Raw genomic sequence first — 23746 nt, forward strand, 5'->3', positions numbered from 1 at the left:
AAGAATTGAATGCCTGCGACCTGGAGAGCATTTGAGCTGGTGGCTACTGAGGTTCTGGCCATGCAGATGCCAACCACACCAGGTCTGCTGCAGAACCTTACCGATGAGATCCGGCAGAGAGTGGGAAGAACTGGACATGTAGAAACCATCTTGCAGCAAAGCGCTGATGACATTCGGAGGCAGAGAACTTGCTGGACCAAGCGCGCCAAGCTAGGTGAGCACTGCTTTACCTGGACACATTCCATGACATCTGCTGGAGATGCTTCAGCAAGAACTGATGGAACTCCAACAGGTTCCAGGATGTAGCTCTATTTCAACAAGGATCCTTCAGTGACCCTCATGAAGTCAGAACTGCCATCAGATTGCTTTATTGATATGTTGGTCCTAGAAAGTCTCTAAACCTTACCCGTCCGCAGTCTGTAATGAGATGGTAAAATGTCTCTTCTGGTTCCTCAGTGATGAGGCGGCTGAAGTGAAGGACTCTGCAGGAGAGTAAAGCAAAGCTCTGGAAGAAGCTCAGAGAGCTCAGTCGCCGCCAGCAGCGCCATCCAGCAGGCCTCTGCTGACATCCAGAACGCCAACATCCTGCTGTCCCAGTCAGTACCGTCTCCCACAGACATCCTGGACATGTCACCTGGTGCTGCCTTGACAGACGTTCCTGTTGAAAACACCAAGGTAACATATAGGCTAACCCTATCTGTGCTGTGTTCAGGTGGAGTCGGAGACGGCAGACGCAGAACTCAAGCTGAATAATGCAACCAAGAGGCTGCAGAGCTTGAGCAGGACGTGACACTGCTGAGAGGCAAAGCTTCTGAACATCACTCTGAGCACTGAACGGACGCAATCAGGAGCAGGGAGCATCGAAAGATTGCAGAGGAGGTGAAAAAGGTGAGCTCAACCTGTCAGGTCATCACGCTCAGCAGGTGATTCAAACATTTGTAGTTTTGTAGTCGAGTCTGTTTCTGTGTGTGTTTAGGACCTGGACTCGAGTTGAAGGAGAAGTACGCCACAGTGGAGCAGCTGATTGATCAGAAGCAGGGGCGTGGCCGACAGCTAAAAAGAGGCGGAGTCACTGCAGCAGGAAGCCAAAGAGCTGCTGCCTGCAGGCCAGTGGCAAGCTGCAGCTACTGAAAGGTGACATCACACTGACATCACACCTCTTACCTCCTCCGTCAGACTGTAAGTTAAAACACCACGTAGCAGAAAACACCATGTTACCAGAAACACCTCCCTTAGCAAAGACGTCACGTTAGCAGAAAACACCACATTAGCAGAAAATGTCACGTTAGCACATTAGCAGAAAATGCCACGTTAGCAGAAAATGACACATTAGCACGTTAGCAGAAACACCTCGTTAGCAGAGATGCCACATTAGCAGAAACACCACGTTAGCAGAAAATGTCATGTGCACATTAGCAGAAAACACCATGTTACCAGAGAAACACCTCCTTAGCAAAGACGTCACGTTAGCAGAAACACCACGTTAGCAGAAACACCACATTAGCAGAAAATGTCACGTTAGCACATTAGCAGAAAGTGCCACGTTAGCAGAAAATGACACATTAGCACGTTAGCAGAAAACACCGTTAGCAGAGATGCCAACTTAGCAGAAACACCCGTTAGCAGAAAATGTCACGTTAGCACACTAGCAGAAACACCTCGTTAGCAGAGACTCTACGTTAGCAGAAACACCACATTAGCAGAATACCACTTAGCATAAACACCTCGTTAGTAAGAAATGTCACGTTAGCACACTAGCAGAAACACCTTGTTAGCAGAGACTCCACGTTAGCAGAAACACCCGGTAGCAGAAACACCACGTTAGCAGAAAATGTGACATTAGGACACTAGCAGAAAACGCCACGTTAGCACTTATAGCAGAAAACACCTTGTTAACAGAAACACTACGTTAGGCAAGAACACCTCGTTACCACGTTAGCCGAAACACCTCGTTAGTAGAGATGTCACGTTAGCAGAGATGTCACGTTGCAGAAACGCCACGTTAGCAGAAACACCTCGTTAGCAGAAAACACATGTTAGCAGAAACACACATTAGCAGAAACGCCACATTAGCAAGAAACGCCACGTGCAGAAAACACCACATTAGCAGAAAAATGTCACGTTAGCAAGAAACACCACGTGAGCAGAAACATCACATTAGCAGAAACACCACGTTAGCAGAAACACCACATTAGAGGAACGCCACGTTAGTAGAAATGCCATGTTAGCAGAAAATCCACATTAATACGTTAAAAAGAAACACCATGTTAGCACGTTAGCAGAAACACCACGTTAGCAGAAATACCACGTTAGCAGAAACACCACATTAGCAGAGCACCACGTTAACAGAAACACGTTAGCAGAAACACCACGTTAGCACGTAAGCAGAAACACCACGTTAGAAGAAATCACCCGTTAAGCAGAAACAACCAAGTTAACAGAAACACCACGTTAGCACGTTAGCAGAAACACCAAGTTAACAGAACACCACGTTAGCACGTTAGCAGAAACATCACATTAGCAGAAACACATTAGCAGAAGCACCACGTTAGCAGAAATATCACATTAGAAGAAACACCACGTTAGTAGAAATGCCACGTTAGGCAGAAAACACCATGATAGCAGAAAAATGCCAACATTAGCAGGAAATGCCACGTTAGTACGTTAGCAGAAACACCACGTTAGCAGAAAAACCACGTTAACAGAAACACCACATTAGCAGAAAACACCACGTTAGCACGTTAGCAGAAACACCACGTTAGCAGAAACACCTCGTTAGCAGAAACACCACATTAGCAGAAACACCACATTAGCAGAAACACCACGTTAGCACGTTAGCAGAAAACACCTCGTAGCAGAGACATGATGTTAGCAGAAACACCACGTTAGCAGAAACACCACATTAACAAAAACATGACGTTAGCAGAAAATGTCACGTTAGCACGTTAGCAGAAAATGTCACATTAGCAGAAACACCACGTTAGGAAAAAATGTTCACGTTAGCAGAAACACCTCGTTAGCAGAAACACCAACGTTAGCAGAAACACCACATTAACAAAAACATGACGTTAGCAGAAAATGTCACGTAGCACGTTAGCAGAAAATGTCACATTAGCAGAAACACCAACGTTAGGAGAAAATGTCACGTTAGCAAGAAACACCTCGTCAGCAAAAAAAACCCACCACGTTAACAGACACACCACTTAACAGAAACACCTCGTTAGCAGAAACACCAGATTAGCAAACACCACATTAGCAGAAAACGCCACTTTAGCACGTTAGCAGAAACACCACATTAGCAGAAAATGTCACGTTAGCACGTTAAGCAGAAAACGCCACGTTAGCAGAAAAACGCTACGTTAGCACTTAGCAGAAACACCTCGTTAACAGAGACGCCACGTTAGCAGAAACACGTTAGTAGAAATGCCACGTTAGCAGAAAACACCATGTTAGCAGAAAATGCCACATTAGTACGTTAGCAGAAAAACACATTAACAGAAACACGTTAGCAGAAACACCTCGTTAGCACGTTAGCAGAAACACCACGTTAGCAGAAACACCATGTTAGCAGAAACACCACGTAGCACGTTAACAAACACACAACATTAGCAGAAACACCACGTTAACAGAACCCACGTAGCAGAACACGTTCGCAGAAACACCACATTAGCACATTAGCAGAAACACGTTAGAAGAAAACCCACATTAGCAGAAACACCACGTTAACAGAAACACCACGTTAGCAGAAATACAATGTTAGCACGTTAGCAGAAACACCACGTTAGCAGAAAACACCACTTTAAGCAGAAACACCAACAATAGCACGTTAACAGGAACACCTCGTTAGCAGAAGACGTCATGTTAGCAGAAAACAACCTACGTTACAGAAACACCACGTACAAGAACACGTTAGCAGAAACACCATGTTAGCACGTTAGCAGAAACACCACGTCAGCAGAAACACCGCGTTAGCACGTTAACAGAAAACACCACGTTAGCGGAAACACCACATTAGCAGAAAACACTGTGCCTGGTTACCATAAGCAGCTGTGGGTGGGTGGGATGTTACGTGGTTAACAGCATTTTAAAAAAATACTTTATATGAAGGAAATGTCACCGATAACTTTCAGACGTGAGCAGAAAATGAAAGTATACCGTTACCATGGAGATGGTGGACTAAACTGTGGGCAGCAATGTGATGTTTAAATGTTTACCACTGACTTCCCTGATAACTTTCACTGAATTCCGTTGACAACTCTGAAGGCTGTCAGGCTAGGCCTAAAGTGTTCCTGTTCTGCAGTGGATTCAGGTCAGACCTGTTATTGGTCCTACAGAGACGCAATCAAACAGAACAACGTTCTATATCCAGGGGCAGAATTTGAGTTATTGCAATTATTGGAAATTAATCTCAGAAGGAATGATTTGTGTTTTAATGAACAATTTTATTTACAAATTAAGGGTACGGCCATGGGGAAGAATTTGCCCCGGCGTATGCAATATCTTTATGGCCAACTGGGAGGAGGAGGTCTTCGTAAATGTACGAGAAAGCCGTTACATTATTTGAGATATCTTGACGATATCTGGGGATTTGGCAGGGATTCTGAAGATGAGTTTCGGGAATTGTGGGTATTTTGAATTCCCACGATCCTTCCATCAAACTTCAGGCTGAAATCAATCAGTCTGAAATTAATTTCTTGGACACTACAGTTTATAAGAAAACAGGCTTCCAAGACAATCAAAGTTTGGATGTGAAGGTGTATTTCAAAAAAACGGATACACATGCCCTGTTGTATAAATCAAGTTTCCATCCTAGGCACACATTCGCAGGATTGGTCAAATCTCAAATCTTGCGTTTTTGGAGGATTTGTACCCAGGAAGAGGACTTTTTTGTAGCAGTGAAAATCCTCTTTAAGGCTCTACGGAGACGGGGATATTCACGGCCCTTCTTGAGACATTGTTTACGTACCTTCCAGCAGAAGAAGGATGAGGTACGAGACAACAAAATTCCTCTGATTACCACATACAGTCTTTGCGGCAAGCAATTAAATAACAAATGGAAGAACAATTTTGATGCCTTATTGGGGGACACAGACATCTGTCCTAGGTCAAAGGTCATTTCGGCCTACAGAAGGAATCCCAATTTAAGGACCTGTTGGTTAAGGCCAAACTTCCATCGTTGACAAGGATGAAACCACAATTGTTGGAAGCCCAATTTTCAAGGCTAAAATTTATTAGGAATAGTCAGACTAAAAACATTATAAAAATCAAACAAGGGTTTAGTACAAGATCCAAGAACTGTGTTTATGTTATATATTGTGCTAAATGTGGTATGAAATATGTAGGAGAAACAAAAAATTCTTTGTCAACACGTATGATGCAGCACAGGTACAACATTAAGAACAGGAAAGAAGTTCATACACCTGTGGTTAGACATTTCTTATTTCATGGATTGGATTGGGTGAGAATGGCGGGGCTACAAAGAAATTTGAGTTGGTCAGATTGGGAGCGTAAGAGGAAGGAACGTTTTTGGATTTATTTATTGGGAACTAGGGAACCATATGGGTTAAATGTACAGATTACTAACCCTATCCCTAACCTTAATCCTAATCCTAATTTCCGTGACTAGACTTAACTTTGGTTTTTACCTTAATTCTAACCCTGCCCCTTATCCTTACCCTAACCCTAAGGCCCATGTCTAAATGTCTATTTATCCCTAACCTTAACTTATCCCTAACCTTAACATCACTGGGACTCTGAACCCTAGTCCTAAACCTAATTTTGGCCCTAGTCCTAAACCTAATTGACCTTAAAATTAATAATTCTAACCCTGCCCCTTATCCTTACCCTAACCTTAAGGCCCATGACTAAATGTCTATTTATCCCTAACCTTAACTTATCCCTAACCTTAACATCACTGGGACTCTGAACCCTAGCCCTAAACCTAATTTTGGCCCTAGTCCTGAACCTAATTGACCCTAAAATTAATTTTGTTTTCAGCCCTAAACCTAATTTGGACCCTCAACCTAAATTTGGCCCTAGCCCTAAACCTAAATTTGACCCTAAACCTAATTGGCCCTAGCCCTAAACCTAATTTGACTCTAACCTTAATTTTACCTTATGCCCTACATTTGATTTTTAACCCTATAATTTTACTTTAATTCCAAATTGTAGTATAGTTCTTATTTATGGTAAAAGAAAAAAACAACAAAAAGATATTAAAACAGATAAAAACAACAAAAAAACCTAAAAAAACAGATAAAAACAATAAAAAATAACACTTTACGTTATAAATCTTTAAAAACATTGTTTAAAAATGTTAATCCTAAGTTAAAAAGCCTTTAAAAACTATTATTCTAAGTTAAAACCTTTAAAAACATTTATCCTAAGTTAAAAATCGTTAAAAACATTATTCTTAGTTAAAAAAACATTTATCCTAAGCTAAAAACCTTAAAAATATAATTTACAATTCATTTTACAGTAAAAACGACTGAAAACTAAAAACTATCATTACAAAACCTAAGTTAAAACAAATTATTTACTGGCCACTCCCACTGCTATATAAGCTGGAGGGCCAGTCTCACAGCTCATTTTACTTCAGAGCTTCGAAGAGGGAGCATCTCCAGAGCAGCTCTCTCAGTTTGCAGTAGTTTTCAGTGTGCCCACTGCCTGAAGAAGGCCCAGGTGGGCCGAAACGTTGCTTTGGTGGGCACCTTTTGCGTTTTCTTTGTTTTTTCTTTGGGGATTTTGTTTGTTTGATTGGAGTTTAATTTAAATTCATATTTTATTTTAAAATAAATATTTTTTCCCTTCCTTTATTTTTGGAAGGCGTTTTTTGTTTATTCTTTCATCTTAAAAAAAAGTAAATCACTTCCTAATTTTATAGGAAGCCTCCCTTAGTTGTTTGTTTTTTGTTTTTTACGTTTATAGGGATTTACTTCTCATTGTTAGGGGAAGCCTCCTTTATTTGTTTGATTTTTTAGTGCTCCGCATGGACGGAGAGTGGACTGAGGTCCACTATGGACGGAGGCGTAGGTTGGCCCGTCCAAACAGGAGGGACCGTGTAGGCGGGGTACCCTTGGGTTGGATGGACCGTGCACCTCCCACCCTTTCCAACCGGAGGGGGTGGGTTCCTAATCCTTTTCCTAATCGGCCAGTGCCTCCCCCAAGGGTGCCCCGTTATTTTGGTCCACAATCACGCTCGTTTGCTTGGGTGGTACAAAATCGCCAAATTGACCCCAGACCGGCCCCGAGACAATTTTTTTCAAAAAGGACGCAGTCTGATGGGGTTAGGCGACAGGCAGCAGACCCACCATTTGGCCGTTTGGTACGCAAGTTCCATACTTTGATCAAAATGGCTCACCACCTCCAGAATGTCTCGCCTAAGGAGGGTACGGGGGAGCCGAGGATGATTTCCAGAATGGTGGAAATATTATCCCAGATGATCAAACCTGCGGCCCCAACCGAACGCACGGCTGATTTTATCAGGGGGAATGCTACCAACTGGGGTTACAATACCCTGACCATCCTGATGGATCATTATCAGGCTGGTATGGATATGGTCTTGAAGGACCTTCCTGAGCTCATGATTCCTGATTGGAAGTCTGCCTTTCAGGTGGCAGTGCGATGGGCCAGGAGGAACATTCCTCGTGTGTCACAGGATGTAATTGACCATGTGGAGGCTCTGATAGTGGTACACACCACTGGCGGAGGTCCACAACAGCCAGAACAGCCGCCAGCCCCACAGCAGACGGTGGGGGTTGCCACAGAGACCCCGCAACAACCCCGTGAGGTACGTTCAGTCCAGCGTCACACGGTGGCGGTTGCAACAGAGACCCCACAACAACCCCGTGAGGTACGTTCAGTCCAGCGTCACACGGTGTCGGTTGCAACAGAGACTCTACAACAACCCCGTGAGGTACGTTCAGTCCAGCGTCACACGGTGGCGGTTGCAACAGAGACCCCACAACAACCCCGTGAGGTACATTCAGTCCAGCGTCACACGGTGGCGGTTGCAACAGAGACCCCACAAGAGCCACAGGGTGAACGCTCAGTTCAGCGTCGCTCGGTGGGAATTATGACAGACGGTGACACACAAACAGTGGATGAACTGCTCCCAAAAGTGGAATCTCCCCGAGAGCAGAGGGTCGTTAGAAAGAGGACCTGGGGAGTGATAGTGTCTGATGATGAGGATCTTCAGGAGGAGAGAACTGAAGACTCGGAGGACTGGAGAGTCCTGGAGGCCCCCGCTCAGGACTCTACTCATATGGAATTGGCGGCGATGTTTGACGCTCAAGAGGCGGAATATGAGAGGGCACAGCTTGCAGCTCAAATTCCTCCGGTTGTGTTTGATCTTGGTGAGCTATCTCCCGGTCAGGAGAGTGTTGATGTCCATAGGGAGTTGGACTTAGAGGAGGACGATGATTTTTTTGAGGACTCCGCAGATCATTTTATTGCTCCTGAACCGCGCTTTCAGGTCAGGAGACATATTAATACTCAACGGAAGCTCACAGATTGGGGTTTGGTGGTCACTAAAAAGTGGCTGGTGATCGGGGACTCCAATTTGAGTAAGATTCCGGACTACCTTTGCAGGGATTTGCAGGTAGAGAGTTTCCCGGGAGGCCACTTCCGCCATGCTCAGGCATTAATGGAAAAAATGATACCTCCAACAGGCCTGACGGTGGAAAGAGTGATCTTGTCCTTTGGCATCAACAGTAGGACAAATAAGCCTAGGGAAACCACAGTCAAAAATCTGCAGGGGGCCGTTAGATCTGCAAAGAAACGGTTCCCCTTTGCAGAGGTTTGGGTCCCGTTGATCAATTTTTCCTCAACACTTCCAGATGAGGAACAAGAGAATCTTCAGATTCTCAATGACCATATTCAGAGGAATATGGGATTTATTCCTCTTCTGCCTGAGAACCGGTTTAAGGTTGAGGCGGATGATATCCATTGGACGGAGGATACAGCTCAAGCCATGTTGGATCATTGGCTGAGCTTTTTAAACTCCAACACCCCTTAAGCTCAGAACAGGAGGGGGTGCAAGGAGCAAGACCTCTCTCAGGTCAGGATGTTGTGGTATTGGCTAAAGATTTTAAATTGTCCAGACCACAATATGATCTTTTATCAAGAGGCTTATCCTTCATTCCAACAATTGACATAGGCAGGGATCAGAAGCAACAATTCCAATTGGATTTACAGGAATATCATCGAAAAATCAAGCTAACTACATATTTTAAGGACAAAGGGGGAAAGGACAGAAAACCCTTTATGGGAAAATCTGCCTGGTCTCCCCCTGTAGACAAATTACCACCGCAGATAGGAGAATTGATTAAAACGGATTTGGACACATTAGAACAACATTATAGATCATTTCGAGAACAATACAATTTATCTACACAGGAAGTCAAATCATTACGTGAGTTACAAAAAGCTAAAAATATTGTCATCAAGCCCGCAGATAAGGGATCTGCGGTTGTCGTACTTAGCAGGGAACAATACATTTTTGAAGTTCAGAGACAATTGAACGACAGTGTTTATTATAAAAAATTGTTAAAACCTATGTATATGGAAACTGTGCCTATGGTGGAAAAAATACTGCTTCAATTGAGGAAGAAAAAATTCATTAATGCAAGACAAGAACAATATCTGAAGGGAAGCAAGGAGCCAAGGGAAAGAAGGTTTTATATTCTTCCCAAGATCCACAAGGATCCAGAAAAATGGACGGTCCCGCATGAGATTCCTCCCGGGAGACCAATCGTCTCTGACTGTGAGAGTGAGACCTATTATATTGCGGAATATTTAGATTTTTATCTGAATCCGCTTTCTAATAAGCACCCTGCTTATGTGAAGGATACGTACCACTTCATAGAGATGGTTAAAAATTTGAAGATTCCTGCCAATTCATATTTTTTTTCAATGGATGTGGAAAGTTTATATACTAATATTGATATCACGGCTGGTTTGAGTTCTGTTAAAAAAATTTTGGCTAAGTACCCCGACCCCAAAAGGCCAGATTTTGAGTTATTGCAATTATTGGAAATTAATCTCAGAAGGAATGATTTTGTGTTTAATGAACAATTTTATTTACAAATTAAGGGTACGGCCATGGGGAAGAAATTTGCCCCGGCGTATGCCAATATCTTTATGGCCAACTGGGAGGAGGAGGTCTTTCGTAAATGTACGAGAAAGCCGTTACATTATTTGAGATATCTTGACGATATCTGGGGGATTTGGCAGGGATCTGAAGATGAGTTTCGGGAATTTGTGGGTATTTTGAATTCCCACGATCCTTCCATCAAACTTCAGGCTGAAATCAATCAGTCTGAAATTAATTTCTTGGACACTACAGTTTATAAGAAAACAGGCTTCCAAGACAATCAAAGTTTGGATGTGAAGGTGTATTTCAAAAAAACGGATACACATGCCCTGTTGTATAAATCAAGTTTCCATCCTAGGCACACATTCGCAGGATTGGTCAAATCTCAAATCTTGCGTTTTTGGAGGATTTGTACCCAGGAAGAGGACTTTTTTGTAGCAGTGAAAATCCTCTTTAAGGCTCTACGGAGACGGGGATATTCACGGCCCTTCTTGAGACATTGTTTACGTACCTTCCAGCAGAAGAAGGATGAGGTACGAGACAACAAAATTCCTCTGATTACCACATACAGTCTTTGCGGCAAGCAATTAAATAACAAATGGAAGAACAATTTTGATGCCTTATTGGGGGACACAGACATCTGTCCTAGGTCAAAGGTCATTTCGGCCTACAGAAGGAATCCCAATTTAAGGGACCTGTTGGTTAAGGCCAAACTTCCATCGTTGACAAGGATGAAACCACAATTGTTGGAAGCCCAATTTTCAAGGCTAAAATTTATTAGGAATAGTCAGACTAAAAACATTATAAAAATCAAACAAGGGTTTAGTACAAGATCCAAGAACTGTGTTTATGTTATATATTGTGCTAAATGTGGTATGAAATATGTAGGAGAAACAAAAAATTCTTTGTCAACACGTATGATGCAGCACAGGTACAACATTAAGAACAGGAAAGAAGTTCATACACCTGTGGTTAGACATTTCTTATTTCATGGATTGGATTGGGTGAGAATGGCGGGGCTACAAAGAAATTTGAGTTGGTCAGATTGGGAGCGTAAGAGGAAGGAACGTTTTTGGATTTATTTATTGGGAACTAGGGAACCATATGGGTTAAATGTACAGATTACTAACCCTATCCCTAACCTTAATCCTAATCCTAATTTCCGTGACTAGACTTAACTTTGGTTTTTACCTTAATTCTAACCCTGCCCCTTATCCTTACCCTAACCCTAAGGCCCATGTCTAAATGTCTATTTATCCCTAACCTTAACTTATCCCTAACCTTAACATCACTGGGACTCTGAACCCTAGTCCTAAACCTAATTTTGGCCCTAGTCCTAAACCTAATTGACCTTAAAATTAATAATTCTAACCCTGCCCCTTATCCTTACCCTAACCTTAAGGCCCATGACTAAATGTCTATTTATCCCTAACCTTAACTTATCCCTAACCTTAACATCACTGGGACTCTGAACCCTAGCCCTAAACCTAATTTTGGCCCTAGTCCTGAACCTAATTGACCCTAAAATTAATTTTGTTTTCAGCCCTAAACCTAATTTGGACCCTCAACCTAAATTTGGCCCTAGCCCTAAACCTAAATTTGACCCTAAACCTAATTGGCCCTAGCCCTAAACCTAATTTGACTCTAACCTTAATTTTACCTTATGCCCTACATTTGATTTTTAACCCTATAATTTTACTTTAATTCCAAATTGTAGTATAGTTCTTATTTATGGTAAAAGAAAAAAACAACAAAAAGATATTAAAACAGATAAAAACAACAAAAAACCTAAAAAAACAGATAAAAACAATAAAAAATAACACTTTACGTTATAAATCTTTAAAAACATTGTTTAAAAATGTTAATCCTAAGTTAAAAAGCCTTTAAAAACTATTATTCTAAGTTAAAAACCTTTAAAAACATTTATCCTAAGTTAAAAATCGTTAAAAACATTATTCTTAGTTAAAAAAACATTTATCCTAAGCTAAAAACCTTAAAAATATAATTTACAATTCATTTTACAGTAAAAACGACTGAAAACTAAAAACTATCATTACAAAACCTAAGTTAAAACAAATTATTTACTGGCCACTCCCACTGCTATATAAGCTGGAGGGCCAGTCTCACAGCTCATTTTACTTCAGAGCTTCGAAGAGGGAGCATCTCCAGAGCAGCTCTCTCAGTTTGCAGTAGTTTTCAGTGTGCCCACTGCCTGAAGAAGGCCCAGGTGGGCCGAAACGTTGCTTTGGTGGGCACCTTTTGCGTTTTCTTTGTTTTTCTTTGGGGATTTTGTTTGTTTGATTGGAGTTTAATTTAAATTCATATTTTATTTTAAAATAAATATTTTTTCCCTTCCTTTATTTTTGGAAGGCGTTTTTTGTTTATTCTTTCATCTTAAAAAAAAGTAAATCACTTCCTAATTTTATAGGAAGCCTCCCTTAGTTGTTTGTTTTTTGTTTTTTACGTTTATAGGGATTTACTTCTCATTGTTAGGGGAAGCCTCCTTTATTTGTTTGATTTTTTAGTGCTCCGCATGGACGGAGAGTGGACTGAGGTCCACTATGGACGGAGGCGTAGGTTGGCCCGTCCAAACAGGAGGGACCGTGTAGGCGGGGTACCCTTGGGTTGGATGGACCGTGCACCTCCCACCCTTTCCAACCGGAGGGGGTGGGTTCCTAATCCTTTTCCTAACCCTAACCCTGACCCTTACCCTAACCCTAACCTTAAGTCCTCCCCCTTATTCTAACCCTAACCCCGACCCTATCCCTAACCTTAACTTCTCCCTTTACTTTAACTCTAACCCCAACCTGAATCCTAACCCTAACCTTAACCCTTTCCCCCAAGCCCTAACCCCAACCCTTATTAACCCTAACCCCAACCCTTATCTTGGCCCTAACCCTAACACACTGTTAAAAACATTTATAAAGTAACAATTTGAATAAATATTGGATTTTCTAAAAAATATAAATATTGGATTTTCTAAAAATATAAATATTGGATTTTCTAAAAAATATAAATAGGGTCAAGACTATACTAAAAAATAATTTAATTTGACAAGACAAGGGTTAAAAATGATTGGATTTTTATAAATAGGGTTAAAAACTATGATATTATTTCATTTGGCAAAGACAGGGTTAAAAATTATATATTAATACTTAATTCATGTTAAAAAGGGTTATGGGAGTTTTTTGGAGGTTAAAATTGGTTAAAAAGGGGAATTCATAGGTATAGGGATGCTTTAAAACAATGGGAATACAAATTCAGTTAAAAGACGATTGAAAACTAAAAAGACGACTGAAAATATAAAAGACGATTGAAAATTAAAAAAAAGACGATTGAAAATACAAAAACTAAAAACTGCTGCAGAAAGCTCATTTCGAAGCTGACCTCTGATGAGTACGCACCTCTTTTACCTCAGAGAGCCAACTTCAACTTTTTCGTGTGCTTTTTTCACCTGAAGAAGACCGTTTACGGTCGAAACGTCGTGGTTTATTTTACTTTACAGCACACCTTCCTTAGTTCATTGTTTTATTTTATTTAAAAATCTTTGAAAAACATTTTTTTATTTACAACATAAGATATTTCTTTTTTGGTTTACCTTTCTATTTGAAAGCGCTTTTAGTTGTTTGCTGTTGTTTTTAAAAAAATAAAAAAACAAAACGACAGTAATAAGATGGATGGATGGACGGTGGTAAGGCGGGGCAGGAAACGCCCACGCACCCGTCCACAGGATTGGGACTGGGGTCCCGAGGTTGGCAATGGGTGGATGGACCGTGCACCATCCTTCTCCCTAGGGAGGGGAAGCTTCCCTTGTCCTAACCGGCCAGTGCCTCCCCCTGCGCCGCCTCGGTACCCCAGTCCTCCCGCCCCTACTTATGCGGAGGTAGTCCGAGGATGGAACCCTAGGCCACCTCAAAGGTGGGTTTCTCCTCGTGGTAGAGGTCCTGGGGCGGGACCACAATACAATCGGGGTGGAACTTGGCCCCAACCAAGGGTTCCGCAATATTCAGGACCTCAAAATTTTCGAGGGTCTTTTTATCCTCCGCCCCCCCGTGGGAGGCAGGACACCTGGAGGAGGCCTTCCCCACGTAGGGGCAGTCCTGGGGTTCGTATGGAAAGAGCTACTCCCCAATTTAGGAAATTAGCTCGTAAAATGCATGCGATAATTAAAACTACGCATCATTTGAAAAATGTTAAAAATGCCTCAATAGAGGGCAAGGAGGAACCCCGGATGATTGCCAGGACGGTGGAAACCCTATCCACCATGATTCGTCCAGCCATTCCCACACAAAAGACTAGGGACCTTATTGTTGGGAATGCAAAGCAATGGGGTTTTACCACCTACCTCATTTTGTCCCAACATTATGAGGAGGTTTTGGATGTTTTGCTGGAAGAACTGAAAGACCTTACCATTCCAAATTGGAAGGGGGCTTTAGAGGTCGCGATCCGCTGGGCAAAACGTAATCTCTCTCGCATCACCAGGGAGGTTATTGAAGAAGCAGAGACTTCGATTACGGTCGCGTTGAGTGCTGCTGCTCCGGGAGACCAGCCGGTAGCTCCCGTTGAGCAGCCCAGCGCTGAACAGCGGACGGAAACCTCAAGTCAGACGCAGTCTCCAACAACGGTAGTGGTCATAGAACCAGCACCGATAGTGCCCAGACACCAAACCACCGTGGAGAGCCAAACAGGGAGTCCACATCAACCCTTAGGGATGACCTCGGTGGCTACAATGACAGAACCGGTGGTTAAGGCTCAAGATTGGAGTTCTCCTGCAGTGGCACTACCACCTAGACCACCCAGGGAAGTGCAGAGGCCACCTCAGGGCTACATCCTTTGGGATTCGGACTCGGAACATGAAGAGTTCGCTCTGTGTACTACCCCAATAGAGAATTCCACTCATGCACAAGTTAGGGCCATTTTTGAGGCACTCAGGGATGAACAGGAGAGGGAGAAAGCGCAGGCGTTGGAACAGGCGCGACAAGCACTCTTAAGAGAAATTGAGGCTCAAGAGGAACCGAGTCATGGTGCATCGCCTGCGCGTCCCCTTTCTCCTGTACAACAAACACGGGAGGAATTACCTGAGCCTGCGCGTCCCCCTTCTTCTGTACAGTCAGGCCGGGAGGAAGCACCTCAGCCTGTGCGTCCCTTGTCCCCCGTACAGCCAGCTCAAGAGGCACCACCTCAGCCTGGTCGTCCCTTGTCCCCCGTACAGCCAGCTCAGGAGGAATCACCTGAGCCTGTGCGTCCTTTGTCTCCTGTGCAGTCAGCTCAGGAGGACTCACCGGAGTCTGTACAAAGACCTGCTTTGCGAACACCCTACAACCCTTTTTGGTCTTCCACTTCGGATGAAGAATCCCCGCCACGCAGATTCAGTGTGTTTAGGCATAAAAATACTCAGAGGAAATTAACTGAGTGGACTTTGAAGGTGACCAAGAAGTGGTTGTGGATGGGAGATTCAAATTTGTGTCACCTTCCGGACCACGATGTGGAGGACCTGCAAATTGAAAGTTTTCCGGGGGCCAATTTTCGACACGCCCAGTCCCTTTTGGAAAAAACAGTACCACCGACAGGTCTGGTGGTCGAGAAGGTGCTTTTGTCGTTCGGGATCAACAGTAGGGCCAACAAAACCAAGGAGACCACTGTTAAGAATTTGCAAGGGGCAATTAGAGCCACCAAGAGGGCGTTCCCCTATTCGGAAATATGGATCCCCTTGGTGAATTATTCTTCTGCTCTCCCGATGGAAGAGCAAGAAAATTTGGACCTACTGAACGAACATCTTATGAGGAACATGCCGTTTATTCCTCTCCTGCCGGAGAATCTTTTCTCCACATGTGAAGACGATGTCCACTGGACAACACAGACAGGACAGGAAATGTTTGCTCATTGGTGGGAGTATTTAAACCCCTGCACCCCCTGAATCCCAGTCAGGAGGGGGTAGAGGGTTTAGGCTCTACCAAAACACATGACGTGGTGGTATTGGCAAAAAATTTTAGCCTCTCTCAAGCACAACATCAGTTACTTAGTAGGGGACTATCTTTTGTCCCAACCCCTATTATGGGCAAATTTCATAAACACAATTTGGAATTGGATATGCAAAATTATCACAGGAAAGTTAAATTGGCTACTTACTATAGAGATGAGGAGGATGGCACGATACCACCATTTGTCGGACCCTCGGATTGGTCGCCCCAGTTGGAGGACCTGCCACGAGAGGTCAAATTATTGATCGAACATGATTTGAGATCTTTTACAAAATATTTTAAATTCATCACAGAGGAAAACAACATATCAGGGTCCGAAAGGGTAGCCTTGATGGAATTACAAAGTTACAAACATGTAGTTATTAAACCTGCTGACAAAGGTTCAGCGGTGGTTATCCTGAGTAGGGAACAATACATATTTGAAGTTGAACGTCAATTGAATGACACTACATATTACAAAAAATTGGACAAACCTATATTCTGGGAGACGGTCCCCATGGTGGCGGACATCTTGGAAACTTTAAAAAAGAAAAAATTCATTAATGCAAAACAAAAAAAGTATTTGATGGGCAATCTGGAACCTAGGGAACGTAGATTTTATATCTTACCCAAAATTCATAAGGCTCCCGAGAAATGGACAATTCCATTTGAGGTCCCTCCGGGGAGACCAATTGTTTCCGACTGCGGGAGTGAAACTTATTACACTGCAGAATATTTGGATTATTATTTGAATCCCCTTTCGGTTCGTCATAAATCATATGTTAAAGATACGTATAATTTCATTGAGATAGTTAAAAACATTAGGATTTCATCTGACTTTTTCTTTTTTTCGATGGATGTTGAGGCTTTATATACCAACATCCCAATTAAAACCGGAATTGATTGTGTAAAAAGAATATTTAGTGAGCATCCTGATCCGACAAGACCACAGGAGGAGCTCCTAAAATTGTTAGAAATAAATTTGACACGGAATGATTTCATGTTTAATGATAAATTTTATTTACAAATAAAAGGCACGGCTATGGGCAAGAAATTTGCGCCAGCCTATGCCAATATTTTATGGCATATTGGGAAAAAGAGGCGTTGGCCAAATGTAAAAAACAACCGGAACAATACCTTAGGTACTTAGACGACATTTGGGGAATTTGGACCGGGACGGAGCAAGAATTTCAGGAATTTGTAGACACTTTGAATTCTCATGATCAGTCTATTAAGCTACAATTTGAAATAAATAGGGAAAGGATTAATTTCCTGGACACAACTGTGTTTAAAGGACCTGATTTTCAGGAAACCAAAAAATTGGATGTGAAACTTTATTTCAAGAGTACGGATACTCACGCCCTTTTACATAAGGAAAGCTTCCATCCTAGGCATACGTTTTCAGGTCTAATTAAGTCACAGTTACTTAGATTTAAACGGATATGCACTAAGGATGAATACTTCTGGGAAGCGGTGACTATATTGTTCAGGGCATTGCGAAATAGGGGTTATTCCCGGACTTTTTTAAGGAAATGTTTACGAACTTTTCGACAGGACACAAGAAGGGAAGACAATGTTAAATTGCTCCCTTTAATTACTACTTTCTCTACAACAAGCATAACATTAAATAGGCAATTGAAAGATAACTTTGCAAAAATTATGGGAAAAGTTGATATTATTCCGAACTGTAAAGTTATTTCAGCTTACAGGCGGAATAAGAATCTCAGAGATCTACTGGTTCATGCGAAATTACGCCCTTTGACGGTTGCAAAACCTTTACTTATTGGAAAACAATTTGTTCACCTGACACATGTTAAAAATGCCCGTAATGGCAGTGTGATTAGGATCCGTCAGGGATTCACTCCAAAATCGGAGAATTGTGTTTATATTATTTTTTGTGCAAAGTGCGGTACGAAATATGTTGGTGAGACCAAAAACAATCTGTCCATTCGTATGTATCAGCATCGATACAATGTCAGAAACAAAAAAGAAATGGACACGCTTTTTGTTATTCATTTTTTAAGACATGGTTGGCATGCAGCTAAAATTGGGGGATTGGAAAGAAATAGGGGGTGGACTGATTGGGAGAGGAAAAAGAGGGAGAGGTATTGGATATTTCTATTGGGTACAAGGGAACCATTTGGCCTCAATATTAAACGCAATTAGTCGACTCTTGATGTGGCCCAAATCCCTAAACTTAACCTCTCAGGAGTTTCTAATCCTAACCCTGACCTCTTCCTAACCCTAACCTTAAGTCCTCCCCCTTATCCTAACCCTAACCCCGACCCTATCCCTAACCTTAACTTCTCCCTTACTTTAACTCTAACCCCAACCTGAATCCTAACCCTAACCTTAACCCTTTCCCCCAAGCCCTAACCCCAACCCTTATTAACCCTAACCCCAACCCTTATCTTGGCCCTAACCCTAACACACTGTTAAAAACATTTATAAAGTAACAATTTGAATAAATATTGGATTTTCTAAAAATATAAATATTGGATTTTCTAAAAATATAAATATTGGATTTTCTAAAAAATATAAATAGGGTCAAGACTATACTAAAAAATAATTTAATTTGACAAGACAAGGGTTAAAATGATTGGATTTCTATAAATAGGGTTAAAAACTATGATATGATTTCATTTGGCAAAGAAAGGGTTAAAAATTATATATTAATACTTAATTCATGTTAAAAAGGGTTATGGGATTTTTTGGAGGTTAAAATTGGTTAAAAAGGGAATTCATAGGTATAGGGATGCTTTAAAACAATGGGAATACAAATTCAGTTAAAAGACGATTGAAAATTAAAAAGGCGACTGAAAATATAAAAGACGATTGAAAATTAAAAAAGACGATTGAAAATGGTATATGTAAAAACCGCTGCATAAAGCTCATTTCGAAGCTGACTGCCGATGAGTGAACATCACTACCACTGCAGAGCCAACTTCTATTTATTTGTGTGCTGCTTTTTCACCTGAAGAAGACCCATTAAGGGTCGAAACGTCGTGATTTATTTTGTTTTACAGCACACCTTCTTTAGTTCATTGTTTTATTTTATTTAAAAACCTTTGGAATTTCATTTTTTTACTTATAACATAAAAACGTTTTCTTTTTTGGTTTACCTTTCTATTTGAAAGCGCTTTTAGTTGTTTGCTGTTTTGTTAAAAAAATAAATATAAAAAAACAGCAATATAAATGGATGGATGGACGGTGGTAAGTCGGGGCAGGAAACGCCCACGCACCCGTCCACAGGATTGGGACTGGGGTCCCGAGGTTGGCAATGGGTGGATGGACCGTGCACCATCCTTCTCCTTAGGGAGGGGAAGCTTCCCTTGTCCTAACCCTAACCCTAACCCTGACCCTTCCCTAACCCTAACCCCGCCCCCTAACCCTAAGCCAACCCCCATCCCTCTTTAAAAACTAAGTAAGTGTTAAAAACCAAGTAAGAGTATTTGAAAACTAAGTAAAAGTGTTAAAAACCAAGTATGGGTTGTTAAAAACTAAGTAAATGTATTTAAAACCTAAGTGTGGGATGTAACAAACTAAATATAGTTGATGGAAACGCCTAGTGAGGCTCATTTTGCTTTGGGACTTCGGGGTGGCAACATCTCCGGGACCTTGCTCCCGGGGATTTTTGTATGGGGATAGTGTGCAGGGCCTGAGGAAGACCCGAATGGAGGTCGAAACGTAGCCCCTATGCACACTATATAAAAAACAAGTCGACTACCGGGGGGGGAGGGTTTTATTGAAGTCCATGTAAATATGTACATAGTTCGTTGGTTGCTGTAAAAAAAATCCTAAGAAGAGGCATTAAAAACAAGCTAAAAAATCCAATTCATATGCTAAGTAGAGCTATTAAAAACAAGTTGTTTAAATTCATAGGCTAAATACAGTCAATTTAAAAACAGTCTATACTTACCTTGTGTACTTACCTGGACCACGGGAACCTGTAAAAAAGAGAAGAGCACTTTAATTACTTACCTGTTTTAAATTAAAGGGTAGAACCCAAGAAGCGTGTCCCCTATCGAAGAGGTAGACCCAAGAAGCGTGTCACCTGTAAAAGAAAAGGAATAAGCCAAGTCGGTTATTACGAAGAGGTAGACCCAAGAAGCGTGTCACCTGTTAAAGAAAAGGAATAAGCCAAGTCGGTTATTAACGAAGCTAAATTGAGCATGACTAGTTACAGTGCTTTTCTAAAATAAGCCAGGGGCTGTGGGTCTTGTGAGCCCATTTGGTGGTGGCCTGGGTCCCTGGTGGTGGACCTCAAGCCGGGGATGGACAGTGCACCAAGGTTCCCCTCACAGGAGGGGGCCGAATATATAAATCCTAACCCTAACCCTAACCCTAACCCAGGGATCCCCTAGCCCATTTTCTAACCTTAATTAAGCCCCTCTAAAAGCTAAATTTAAAGCCCTTAAATAACCCAAAAAAGGAAATTTTCCCACCCCCTAAAAGCTAAAACTAAATTAGAAGCTATAAAACCTAATATAAAGGAGAAAAAGTGTTTTAATTATCTACTTAAGAAAAAGTTTTGAAGGGCAAACCCAAGTAGCGGGACCCCTCTAAAACTAAACAGTTTGGAGGGTAGACCCAAGTAGTAGGAGCCCTGTTAAACTAAATATATGTAAAGGGTAGACCCAAGCGTGTCCCCTATTTAACCTAAACTATGTAAAGGGAAGACCCAAGTAGCGGATCCCCTGTAGGGTAGAACCGAGAAGCGTGTCCCCTATTCGGCCAAATTAAATTAAGGAAATTAATCAAAACACTTTTTTCATAAACTAAACTAGTATAGATAGAAGCCAAGTCAGGCATAGTTCATTTTATGATTTTCTTTTGACCGGGGTGGATGGGAAGCCCTCTCCTTCGGGAGAGCGCCACATGGGGCAAGCCACCTCCATAGGGAGGTCGCAGTATGGGGAGCCGTCAGTCAGACAGTGTGCTAGGCCTGAGGAAGACCCGAACAGAGGTCGAAACGTCGCCGGGTGCACACTTAGAAACAAAGGAAAAGGGTAGACCCAAAATGCGAGTCCCCAGTAGAATAATACAAATAGACAGAAGACAAAGACGGCACACAGGGACGGGTTGGTTTTTACATTTTATTTTTTATTACATATATAGCAAAGGCGAAACCAGCATAAAAACCCAAGTAAGGGATTAAAAATAGCTCATGTTAAAAAATCCGTATACGGGTAACATATTCAAAGGCTAAAAACAGTCATAGAAATCTCAAAACAGGTTTTAAAACAGATTAAAAAGCTAAAAAGAGTAAAAAGCTAATTACAGTTTAAAAACAATTTAAAAACAAGGTTAAAACTTACCTGTACTTACCTGGATCTAAAAAGCTAAAAGCAGTTTAAAAAGCTAATTATAGTAACAAGGTTAAAACTTACCTGTACTTACCTGGATCCGGACGCAGCTGCAGAAAAACCTGTGGAGAGAAAAGGAAAACAGAATTAAGAATTGGAGAAGCAAAGTAATGCACATTTAGAACAAATACTTACCCGTGGATTCTTCGAGGCTGTGGTCCCTGGCGTTTGACCTTAAAGGCAGGATGGACAGTGCACCACGGTTCCCCTCTAACTTGAGGGGGCCTTATTCCTTCACCTAACCCTAACCCTTCACCTAACTTCCCCCTGACCCTTAGCCCTAACCTTAACTTCTCCTACACTCTAAGCCCTAACCTTAAGTCCCATCCTCATGTAAATAGTTTCTGAGTGTAATTTTTAAGTTCATTTATTTAAGACAAAAAACAAAAAAATACACAAAAAAATTATAAAAACCTTAAAAAACCTCTAAAAAACATGTAAAAACATCAAAAACCCTACAAAAACATATAAAAATATTGAAAACCCTTTAAAAACATGTAAAAACATCAAAAATACCCTAAAAAACATGTTAAAACATTAAAAAACCCCTTAAAAACATGTAAAAATACTAAAAATCCCTTAAAAACATGTAAAAAACTTAAAAGACATTTAAAAACAGGTAAAAACCTTAAAAAACGCTTAAAAACATGTAAAAAGCTTAAAAAACGCTTAAAAACCATTTAAAACCATTGTAAATACAATTAAACATATTATACATATAAAATAAGTTAAGTTCATTTGGTATTTAGTTCTAAACCTTTATAATACAAGTTAAATTCATTTGGGAGTGAAATGACTTGAAAACTAAACTAACATTCAAAGTAAAGAGAAACACTGCATTAGAGCTCATTTCACTCCAGACCTTCGGAGAGTGAGCACACACAACGGCTTCTCTCCTGTTTCTCTGTGCCCATAGCCTGAGGAAGGCCCAGAGGGGCCGAAACGTTGCTTTGGTGGGCACTTTTTTGTTTTCTATTGTTTTTTCATTGGAGTTTAATTTAAATTCATATTTTATTTGAAGAACAATTGTTTTAATTTATTTTAATCACATTTTGATAAAGCCATCGTCCACAAATATGGACTTTGGATGGCAGGAGGTGCGCTACGGACGCAGAAAGCAGCGCTTCCGTCAGCAGCAACAATTCCAGGGGGGCTGGAATCGTGGGGAGTTCCGGGGGATGGCCAGTGCACCCACCGTCTCCTTCAATAGAAGGAGAGGGGACTCTTTCCCTCGACCTAACCCTACTAACCCTAACCCTAACCCTAACCCTAACTATTTTATGTGTAAAGAAGCTCATGAAGTTGTTACTGGTTAAAGCTAAAGGAATACAAGGTTCAACAGAGCTCTGGCTCTTTGTCAGCCTGGCTACAGTGTTAAAGAGAAACCTAGGGTTGTTCTTGTTCTCATCTATTAAAGATGAATAATAAGTTGTCCTGGCATTACGAAGAGCTTTTTTATAGATTACTAGACTATTTTTCCAAGCCACATACACTTCCTCTGAATTAGTGGAATACCACTTTCTTTCCAGCTTTCGGGATGCCTGCTTTAAAGTCCGCAGCTGGAATTATACCAAGGAGCAAGTCTTCTCTGAGATATAACTTTCTTTTTTACAGGTGCAACACTATCAAGAGTTGTACGCAGTGAGGCTGAAGCATTGTTAACATAATAATCCACTTCTGTGGGGGTAAAATTATAATAATTGCCTTCTGATTTATCAGTAAATGTTGCTGAAGTAAACAGTGAGGGTATTATTTCCTTAAATTTAGATACTGAATTGTCAGACAAACACCTACTGTAATGATATTTGTTCTCAGCTGCTAAACAATCCTTTACTTTAAATTGAAATGTTATCATAAAATGGTCAGAAAGAAGAGGGTTCTGGGGAAATACTGTTAACTCTTCAATTTCTATGCCATAAGTCAGGACAAGGTCAAGAGTGTGATTAAAACTATGAGTTGGTTTATTTACATGTTGAGAAAACCCAATTGAGTCTAATAATGAATTAAAAGCTGTTGTAAGGCTGTCGCTGTCTACGTCAACATGAATGTTAAAGTCACCCACAATTATAACTTTGTCTGAACTGAGCACTAATTCAGATAAAAAGTCTGAGAATTGAGATAAAAACTCAGAATAAGGAGCAGGAGGACGATATATAACAACAAATAAAACTGGTTTCTGAGCTTTCAAATTTGGATGAGAGAGACTAAGAGTGAGATTTTCAAATGAGCTGTAATCAGGTTTAGGCCTCTGGTTCAGTTTTAAACTAGAATGGTAGATTGCTGCTACTCCTCCTCCTCGGCCTGTGATTCCAGGAATATGACAGTTA

General features: G+C 41.3%; 1 protein-coding gene across 1 annotated transcript in view; it reads right to left on the reverse strand.

Annotated features, from left to right (window-relative positions):
• Window positions 1-23746, reverse strand: part of LOC110971039 (laminin subunit beta-1-like) — a 176029-nt gene that overhangs the window by 848 nt on the left and 151435 nt on the right. The window lies entirely within an intron of this gene.

This window comes from Acanthochromis polyacanthus, chromosome 8 (genome assembly GCF_021347895.1).
Source record: "Acanthochromis polyacanthus isolate Apoly-LR-REF ecotype Palm Island chromosome 8, KAUST_Apoly_ChrSc, whole genome shotgun sequence".
Taxonomy (NCBI): domain Eukaryota; kingdom Metazoa; phylum Chordata; class Actinopteri; family Pomacentridae; genus Acanthochromis; species Acanthochromis polyacanthus.